This window comes from Pocillopora damicornis, chromosome 13 (genome assembly GCF_964200805.1).
Source record: "Pocillopora damicornis chromosome 13, jaPocDami1.2, whole genome shotgun sequence".
Taxonomy (NCBI): Eukaryota; Metazoa; Cnidaria; class Anthozoa; order Scleractinia; family Pocilloporidae; genus Pocillopora; species Pocillopora damicornis.
Genome location: NC_142682.1, coordinates 9964520 through 9975284, shown reverse-complemented (window position 1 = coordinate 9975284; position 10765 = coordinate 9964520). Strand labels below are relative to the sequence as shown.

General features: G+C 41.7%; 1 pseudogene; it reads right to left on the bottom strand.

The window, feature by feature from the left end:
• Positions 1–2716: 2716 nt before the first annotated feature.
• LOC149035416 (uncharacterized) lies at positions 2717–8996 on the bottom strand (annotated as a pseudogene).
• Between the last annotated feature and the right edge of the window lie 1769 nt (positions 8997–10765).

Sequence of the window (10765 nt, the reverse complement as noted above, 5' to 3'; positions counted from 1 at the left end):
AAATGAATTGGTTTTGCTCCTTGGTTAGGCTTCTGAGAGGCCCAGATACGTCTGACAGCTGAGGTAAAAAATTTGCCCAGATAATTGATCATTCCAAGTAGTCTTCTCACTTCAGTCTTACTGCATGGTCTCAGCATCTGACTGATGGCTTCAACTTTGGCTCGGTCTGGTAAAATACCCTCAGAGGTCAATATACGACCACAATACTTCAACTTCTGTGGTTTGAAAACGAACTAGTCCTTGTTCAGTTTAAAGTTTCGCTCCCTGCATCTTTGTAGCAACGCAATCAGATTTCTGTCATGGTGTGCCAAGGCCTCTTCATGAGTGTTTCCTACTCCAGTTACTAAAAGGTCATCAGCTATAGCAGTGACTCCTTCCAGGCCCTCAATGATTTCATTTATATGTCTCTTATATTCTACTTCGTCCTAAGCCACTTGCATCTACCAAGAGGAGTGTGAAATGTTAATTTGCTAGAGTCCTCATCGAGCCTCACTAGCCTGAACCCATCTTTAGCGTCCAGGACTGCGAAGACTTGCGCTTTAGCAAGCCTAGAGGTCACATCATCAATGGTTGGAAGGCAGAGCTTTGGTATTTTGATATGCTTGTTTAATTCTTTGGGATCCAGGCAAACACGTAGTTGGCCATTGCGCTTCCTCACATTTACTGCACTTCTCACCCAGTCTGTTGGCTCATCAACTTTCGCTACGTAGCCTTTCTGATCCATTTCATGAAGCTTCTTCTTGAGATTGTCTCTCAGTGCGACAGGAACGGTTCTAAGGGCATCTTGTTTCGGTACTGCTCCTTCTGTCAGTTCAATCTTATAATTTCCAATGTAGCCTAGGCCAGTGAATACATCGTTGTGTTCTTGTAAAATAGTATCCTTGGCCAACCCTTTCACGTCAGAAACTGAGTTGACGAGTAGTTCTCTGTTAATAGACAGGAGTTCTAACTCCTCACATGTTTATTTTGATAACAGTGAACTTGGAGCATCATCAATCACTTGGAATTTTGTTTTGGCTATTTTTCCTCCAATCTGGATGTCAAGGTAGACTTCACCTTGGGAAATATACGTCCTCCATTGTACGCTTTCAAAATGGCACGAGTTTTCTTCAAGTCTGGTTTGTTTTGAATCTTCACAAAATCTTCCATTCTCGAACAATTTGCCTCTGATCCACTATCAATCTGCATGGTTACCTCAATCCAATTACTTGTCTGTCCACGTCTTAGCTGAGGTTCAATCATGTATTTAGAACGACTGCTGTCGATGACTGAATACGTGCAGTAAACTTCATCATCAGTCAATGGTTCGGCTTCTTCAATTTGATGAATACCCCTCGTAAGTTTCTTGGAAATGCTCTTCACAGGTCTCTGTGTTCTCCTTTGAGATTCTTGATCTCAACTTCTGCTTATCTTAGCAAAATAGTTCTTCATGTTACACCTGCTGCCTTTTTTTCCATAAGCCGGACACTAGCGCAAATTGTGGTTTGTTCCACAATATTTACACCGTTTCACCGTTTCTACTCGTTGTGTAAAATCTGGTTTCTTTCCTCTGTACTTGACAACGTGTACCGAAGTTTCTATTTTCCATCAATCTTTTTCAGTGGATTGCTGGCTGTTTCCTGCTGCTCTAATTATGTCTAAGGCTGTATTGAGAGCGAGAGCCTTCTCACGGAGTAGTCGTTTTCTGACTTCGTTGCTTTTGATTCCAGTGACCAGTCTGTCTCGAATCAGTTCGTCACACAGAGCACCATAAACACAGGTTGACGCTAGTTTTCATAGTCTGTTCAGGTATTGATCGATCTTTTCATTTTCTTGGTTGGCACTATAATATTCCTCTGTGGTTCAAAATGCTGCGTCAGGGCCTGCAAGAAACTATCAGGATCTGTGCGATCACTTACAGGCAGATTTTTAGCTATTTGGAAAGTTTCTCTTGCTAGAACTATCTTAAGAGTTTCCAAAATGACTGGTTTGGGTGTCTTATCAACTTCAGTTGCTATTTTATAACCAAGTCGCGCACTTAGACTTGCTTATAATACACAGCACATGTGCACTCATGCCACTTGACGTAGCCACCGTAAAAGGGTTTACATTTTCACTTGATGTAAGCCTGTTTTTCAGCCTAAGCACGAATTTTCGTTTCCTCGATTGCTCAGAAGACGCTAAATGCACGTCAAATAGCATTTTGGGTTCTTGTTTTCGACCGTATTTTAAAGTGTGAATAATGACAATCATTACCGTTTTGCATTTCTCTCCCGCTTCCCGCCCCCTGTCTCCCCCTTCCCGCTATTCATGGGAAATTGACCATAATTAGAAAGTTGATTGCATATGTGTCTCCAAAGAGGTCCAAAATGTTGATCTATCTTATTTGTGGAAGTGTGCACCGTTTAGTTTTATATAAAATAAGAACATGTTTCAAATGTTAGGCTAAAGAGGTTCTTGTACAGAGGGAATCTAATTAGCAAACTTAAGCCTAACAGGTTCTTAACAAGTAGGTTCTTACTTGTAGGTTTTTACTGTAAACCTACTCAAGTGCCTGCAACAATTACAAGCATCTTTTTAAATTTTCTTTTTAGCACCGTAAAATCAGTGGCCTATTTAACATGAAAGGTCTATTTGAAGCTTCAGATTCTTCCTCCCCTCCCCTTTCAATTTTCTAAACATTTTATTTTCTGTGCTTCTTGGTATATCTTGCTCCGCATAGCAGACTACACTAGTTTCAAAGCGGATTCTGCTTAGCAATATCTTGCAAAAGACGCTGAAAACATCCATTTAGGTGAGTATCACCATACCACCTCCTCCACATAAATGTATGAAGGTATTCTATTAGTAAGTTAGGGTTTTGTATTGCCCTTCATTTTTTTAAGCTTTTCTTTTGCTGTTGACTAATTGCTTTCTGCGTGTTGCGTGTGTATCCCAGTGACTGGATTGACGAATTGCAGGGAATGATTGACTGTTCTGTGATTCAAACCCAGTTGTCTCTGTATCTGGTGGTATGCTGCCCACTGGTTGGTGTGCAAAATTGAGCCGGGTTGTACTTGGCGTTGTATAATGCCCAAAAGAGTGGCTGCATTATGTTGCCTTACGAGCTGTAGGTACGGGCAGACTGGCACGTACTGTGTATCAAACAAGCCAAGTACCCATTTCTCTCTTCTACGGTGGCATCCTCTAAGGAAACTGCGAAAGAAGCACAGTCTCATATGATTAACAAGATTTTTGGTAATGCACCACTTAACGATACCAGACAAGTGAATATTGAATTTTTGTGGGAGCTATCAAATAATTGTGAGCTGTTCTCTGTTTCCAAAAAAAAGACCAAATGCAGTGTTATCCCTAACAGTCAACAACCATAGAATTTTCTGGTTAATAGGCCATGTACCTGGCTGCCCGCTCCTTTTGTAAGACAATTTATTTTGGTCCTTAAAAAGAAGTTAGTTATCATAATCATCGATACATAACTGTTCTGTTGTAGTTAACCGACATGAAAAGGATCTGGTTGCTATAGTTAAGTGAAATAATAATACTACTACAGTAGACAAGAGCTTCTGAACAGAGCGAATTTTTGTCATTGGGAATGAAAATTTGCCGGAGTTCCTCACCCTAACAACGTGATTTTCTTAGTTTGGGATTTGAAAGTTAGGAGAAATGTTTAAGGTTGATTAATACTTTATTGTCTTCTCTTGATTTAGGCAGGGTAGATTTGTCGATCGGGGTAAATTTGTCGACCTTTCACTTTTATTAATGATAATGCAACCACATTTTTATTCCTCTACATTACATCCTTTACATAAAAGTTTAGCAACAGTTTTGGATATATTGATGTGCGTTCAACCTATCAAATGAGTAGCCTACTGTGACAGTATCGGCTACTTACCAAATTTTTCAAACTGTCGGAAATGAGACTTAAGAATCTGCTGTGTTCCAAAACTTCGTTTTTATTTATAAAATCAACTTCATCTCTCTCTCTCTCTCTCTCTCTCTCTCTCTCTCTCTCTCTCTCTCTCTCACCATTTTCGTCTCACGCTCTGGTCTCTCTCATTTTTAATATATAATATGATCCTATTTTTCAATCATCTGTCACTTACCACAAAAAATCAACCAGAAATCAATTAATGCTGAATAATCTCTCACACACTCCCGTTTTGTTTTCAAAGGAGAAAAAACACTAGAATGGCACACTCGATAAAATTTGAAATTCAATGAACGAAACGGAAAGTTAGTCCAGTATATCAGTTCAGTGTTGCTAAATATCTCTAATCAGCATCAATGTTCGCATCTTGAATGCAATAACAAGCAGCTACCACTGCATCCCTCCTGGGCCCGTATGTCGGGGCTTCGGGGTTGAGGTGTGGAGGAGCCTGTACATTCTCCCGATCACAGGACAGCACCAGTGGGTAGAGGTGTTGTACCGCCCATTCAAGTGTTCCTTTCCCTGCTTGAAGTTTGGCAGCTTGAATGACTCCGTCTAGTCCTAAAATCAGATCTTCTACGATTCCAATTTTCCATTTATTGCAATTTCGTTCCTTGTCCTTGATGGTGACCACCTCTCCTTTGACTAAGGGCGTGGTTTTACCCTTTTGTTTCATCCAGTGTCATTCTCTCGACCCTCGTAAATATTTGTAGTCCACCTGGTCCACAAAGCGTGCTTGCACCTTCGCACATATTTAGTTCTTCCACACACAACAAATTCTCTTAGATGGTGTGGTTCCAGTTCTGGTAGTTGGTTTGATCGACGAAATAGCAATTAGTTAGGGGTAAGCACAGGTAACTGTATGTCATCTTCAACGTAACATAAAGGGCGATTATTTAAAGCAATCTCCACATCCAGTATCACTTCACACAGCTCTGTCTAGGTCAACATTCTGCATCCAATAGTCTTGTTTAAAGCTGTTTTGACCAGTCTGACGAGGCATTTGAACTGTCCTCCCCACCAAGCAGTGCGGCTGAGGTTGAATTGCCACTTGATGTTCTCATGTGCTGAGAAGTCTTGTGTCTTCTTGTCACGCATAACTTGTTTGAGCCACTTCTTGGCACCAACAAAGGTTTTACCATTGTCAGAATATATCTTCTCCATACACCCATAGCAAGCAATGAGCCGTTTTAAGCTTCTTAGGAATTCACTGGTCGCCAGGTTTGGTAGTACTTCCAGGAATAATCCACATGTAAGACTGCATGCGTACAAAAAAAACTGCTTGCAGCCTGAGCACTCCCTGAGAAGTTTTTTTTATGAGTGCCCTTAAATGCGGCACCCAGTATAGCTGTCACACTTTGGTCATGGTTAGGGCCTCTCCTCCGTGCAGTGTGTTGACATGTGATCGGTGAAGTAACTTGCAAATGAAGGGCAAGGAATCTGGCAGAAAGATGGGGTAATGGCCTTGAATTCTTCCCCTTCACTTTAATATTACCTCTTGGTTTCCTTGCACATTCAACTGTAAACAGTCTTCTTCAAATTTCTGGCTCGAATTTGCTTGTTGTCGAGCTCGCTTGATCCAGAACATTGTCTGTTTCTTCAGTTATAAAGGGAACAATGACTCTCTATTTAAGGACAGTTCCTATGTTGTGGAGGAATCTCCCAATCCAGGCACCCACTCGCAACACACGCCACAACTCGTACTTCTCCAGCAGCTCATCAAAAGCGGTCAGTCTACCAACATCTCCTCCCCGACTCCCCATGTCCGCTGGATTCTCCTTTGTTGGTACATGCCTCCAGTTGATTTCTTTTTCCCGGATCTTTCTCACTCGATTTCTCACAAACTGTTTGTATTTGCCATTGCCACGGATCCAGTGCAGTGCTACTGTGCTATCCAGCCAACCACAAACACTTCTCGTGGGAAACCCTGCTGGACTTGTTTCACATTTTGTACTAGGTTTGCAGCCATATGTCGAACCACTAGTTCTAATCAGGGCATCATAAGTCCTTTCTTCATGAGCCGCAACTATGCCATCACAAGGCCTTGCACATTCGTGCCTGATGGTTGCTCCACCACTGCATAAACCACAGCTGCAGCTCCTTTCCCGCTTGTGTATGTGTGTAAGTTGATTAATAAAATCTTCCCTACATGCTTCACGACATTTCTGGCGCATTCACATGCTCTGGAAGTCCTTGTTCCCGTTCCTTCCATTTGGCTTGTGAGTCACTTGGTAGGGGGCTTTCCCACGCGATCTTCATGTTGCAGGCATCTCTGTAGAGCATTTTTCAAAAGAGGGTCACAGGTGAAGACCGAGTGGATTGTAGATTTTTGCGACTGTTCCAAGGATGCCCCTTTTTGTCAGCTCAGCAGTTGAAATCGGGAAGCTAACTTGAATTTCGTCCTTTTCTTTGTCTCAGGGGACTCCTAGCAGTTTTGATTCGCCCCTTCTGGTTCCCAGTTGTTGTTTGGCATAACTCTGACTTTCTTCATCTGAAGTCGCAGTTTCAACTTCAAACTCGCGATTGTTAGAATGCCACTTGTGCAGCTTGAAAGTCGCCTCACCAAAGATTGCTGTGGCTGTTATCTTGATTTCTAATGCTTGTTTCGTTGTCTCTCCACCACTGATTAAAATCATCTACGTACTTACTGCACTCTATCTCCTCCACTAGCTCCAGGTTCACCATTTTGTATCGCTGTAGATGTTCTTTGATAACTGCCCCCAAAAGGAATGGAGACAGTACCAAACCAAAGAGTACACGAGTGAATCACGAGGTTTCTACCTGTTTGCTTGCCATATCCTTTATCCGATGAAAGCGTAAGGCATCTTGTTTTAAATCGCCAGCTATTGCCACGAGATAGAACCTATATCGTACCAGCACATTCCAAAGCTGGTTCTGTAGTGAAGGACCAATTTCGAGACACTCGTTGAGTGAGGGGACACTTGCATTTACTCTTGCAGAAGCATCATAAACAATGCGTATCTCTGTAGATTCTGCATTCTTGCACACGACCACTTTATGAGAAATGTAGAACTCTCTTCCGTCCTTGACCACCTCATCAGCGCGTTCTACAATCCCTTGACTCAGTTGAGACTGGATAATGTCATTGTACCTCTCCAGCTTGCCTTGCATCTCTAACTTCCGCACAAGATTTTTGAGACGTTTTAAGCTTCCTGGGTGATTGTTCGGTAGGGGAGGATGATTTCCTTTCCAGGGCAGGCTCGTCTCGTACCAGCCTTCTGAACTCCTGGTTAGTTGCTCTTTAAACTCTTCATAAACGGTTTCCTGGTCTCCACTTAGATTGTCCTTTAGCCCCAAGACGTCTAACTTGCACAATTCTTCATAATCGATTGCGGAGGTATGCGTTAAGAACATGTTGCTGAGATTCAACTCCGGTCCAGGTGACAAGATCGTCCAGCCAAATTTCGTATATTCTGCTACTGGTTCTCCCCAGTGCCCAACTCTTGGTCTTGCGCATGTTTTGATCTTAGCGAACTCAATTGTTCCAAGGATCAGAAGAACAGGCAACATCGCTTTCTCGTTGTTATCACTTGTGGTTACGCCCTTCAAATGAGAAAACTGAACTAAAATTTCTGCGCATTTTGGGTTTTCCCATGTCGACAACTCTTTGCGGTCAACTTTGTTTACTTCAGCTTCCACGGTTAATTTGCCATCTATGCTTCCAGTTTGTAGGCCATAGATGTCTATCACTTTGTTTGAAGTACCAAACATCATTTCAATATGCTTGAATTGTTGACGGATAGGGCACAAATGGAAACAGCCAAGAAGCATTGATGAAGCGTAGGAACTTCTGGCTCCCGTATCCAACAATGCTCAACACTTAACACCATTCATGTCAACTGTAGCCATACACCACTCCTTCTCTTTCTACGCTCTTTGTGGTCATCAGCTGATCTCACGATGATATTTTTCCATTTATGTATAGCAACATCTGCAATTTAGCCTCTGCTTTTTTGGTTAGTTCCTCCATGCTTGGCAAGTCCCGTCGGAGGTGCCGCTGTGTTGGGAGTGGGACTAAAGAATCTGCTATGTTTCGAAACTTCACGTTTTAGTTATAAAATCAACTTGATCTCTCTCTCTCTCTCTCTCTCTTTCTCTCTCACCATTCTCGTCTCACGCTCTGATCTCTCTCATTTTAAATATATAATATGATCCTATTGTTCAATCATCTGTCACTTATTGCAAAAAAGCAACCGGAAATCAATTAACGCTGAGTTATCTCTCACAAAACCCTTTTGACTTACCTTTGACTTGTGGTTAAATTTTGACTCGTCAATTTGAATAATGACCCCTGGTCCACCAGGGCTTGGGATTGGGTTAAGATTAGAGCCTGCCAGGCCACTTCTCTACATTTTCGAGCCATTTTGATGAGAACTTTGCGTGTTGCAATTCCCTCGAAAAACGTGGCTCTCAAGGAATCTTTTTGAGCCCATTTCCAGAGAAACTGAACATGCTGCTGTAGTGAGAGCCTGCTACTTTCAAAAAACTATACCTTTCAATAATGAGTACAATTTAATTACCACATAATAACTGGAAATACCACTCGTTCCAAAGGTGTGGCAGAATTAAACTGAGTGTGGCCAAGATAGCTTCGGAAGCCAAAAAAGGCATGCTGAGTCTTTTCCAATTAAGTCAAGGTTTTTTTTTTGCAGCCAATGCAATCCAAAAACACTGTATGTATTACAAGATACGTGCAGTTCCTTTTTCGGTTTAAACCTCCCACACTAGCTTTTTTTGGCTGGAAAAGTGCTTTCCGTTCCGGCCAACTACGAGGAGCGGCAAGCCCTAAAATCTCTGTCCCAAAGTTAATTGAATTATCTTTTTGCCGTTGACGGGTTGGAGGGAAAATAAAAGCGACCGCTTGGGTGATCATTTACATCTTCACCCAGCAGTTCCAAAAGTGAGTGAATATGAGGGGCAAGTGTTTTACAGAAACGTTTGGTGTGTATAACTGAACAGCTGAACTGATTAGCGCGTGTAATTGATATGATACAATAACATGGAAAATCGCCTCACATACAAACCACACAATACGGGCTGCTCCTTTTGAAGGAGTGGCAGTAATCATAGTGTTGCGAGAATACCTTTTGAAGCCAAAAAAGGTATGCTGAGTATTGTCCAATATTAGCGAAAAAATGATTTAAATCCCTGTAGTAAAGGTTTGCGGAGTTTTTTTTTTAAAGATAGTTCGAGTACTCAGTTTTCTAAATTCTAAGGCAGCGTGATGAAGAGCATTTCCTTGATGGTAAGTTGGCAGCAAACCAAAAAACCGCACTCCTTATTTCAAGATGCCTGCTGTCTTGTTTTCATTTTTTAAAAAATAACGCCATCATCATTTTTTTGGGCTGCAAAAGTGTTTTCCGTTCCTCTTAAGTTTTTTCACTCACTCTGCTCATTGTTGTTCTCACTCGCATCGGAATGGGAAAGCGCCTGAGTGGCTTCATGTTTTTGACCAAAAACCACTAGCTGTGCAAGTAAAGCCATTTACACCCATGAAATATGGATTGGCACATTCCGAAAAAAAGTAATACAGAGTAATATTTCCTGATCGTCATGTTTTGGTGATACGTTAAAATTAGCGATCTTAAAAAACTTGTATAAAGTGGCACTTAGTATTTCTACTTTCGTGGTAAGGTTTGGTATGTCCAACTGGATAGCACGCATAATCGATTTTAACCAAAAGCAGGAAAATATAATTCAGTAATGGTGAAACCGGCTTTTCACACAAACCACACAGTACCACCCGTTCGTTAGGCGTTCAAGTAATCAAAGTCTTCCGGAAATAACCTTGGCGACTAAAATGCAGGCTGAGTTTCTTCGGCGTCAAAACGAATGAAATCCCTGCGAGGTTTGTTTTCAGTGACAGTGCGAGTACTCAATTTTACTAAAAGCCAAGAAAGAAGAGCATGACCCAAGAAGAAGGGTACCATCTGTTCTTGGCATTGTCAGTCATACCCTAATCTATCGTGCGGTGGTTCGTATTGTTGGATTTACCACGGGTGACTTGTAAATGAATATCCTTTTACAAATGAACACTTCAGCACAGTTGATTGTGACATCGATGTGAGCACTGATGCAGAACATCATGGCTAGCACCTTTGTTGGATGGGCATACGCTAATCGATTGCCTTTTTAAATGTACGTATTGTGGAAAACCGGTAAAAAGTTGTGCTTGTCAAGATGCCAGTTTAGTTGAAGAAATAAGAAACTCGGAAGAGGGGTCTCTTAGTCAGGAAGACGGATCATCAGCTTCACAGCCGCCTGCGAAGAAAGGGATCAAAAAGGATAGGTGAGGTTTTTTCACTTATTTAGTATCTACTATGCTCACTTTAGTCATGAATAACTTATGTTGCTGACAACTTTTTCGTGGCTACATTTTTACAGCGGGTAAAAGGCCACACGACAGAAGAAATACGAACAGGTCCAGGAGGAACTAGCCGCAGCAATGGAACAAAGAAAAAATACGAGGCTTTATTCCAGAAAAAGGAAGATGAACACCTGGGGATGAAAAAAAATATAAAGCGCCTCATTGACGCTCTGGAGGGTAAGTGTCAAGTGTCTGCGTATATATACATTTAAAACAGGTAGTTCATTTCTAGCCATCTGGTCTAGTCAAGCATTGAGTGGACTGGCCAACAGTTTTATTTCAAATGGATGGGGGGGGAACTAGTTTCTGACGGAACTGTGGTGCTGCATCGGTGGGGAAGTGAAACACAGAAATTTGGATTTATCAACTAAGTTAACATGGTAAACTGATCACCGTACTAGAATTCCAGAGCTGATGTTGCGAACGTTTGCCTTTTGTTCGAGTGAATCAAGTCGCTTTTGCTAGCCCAT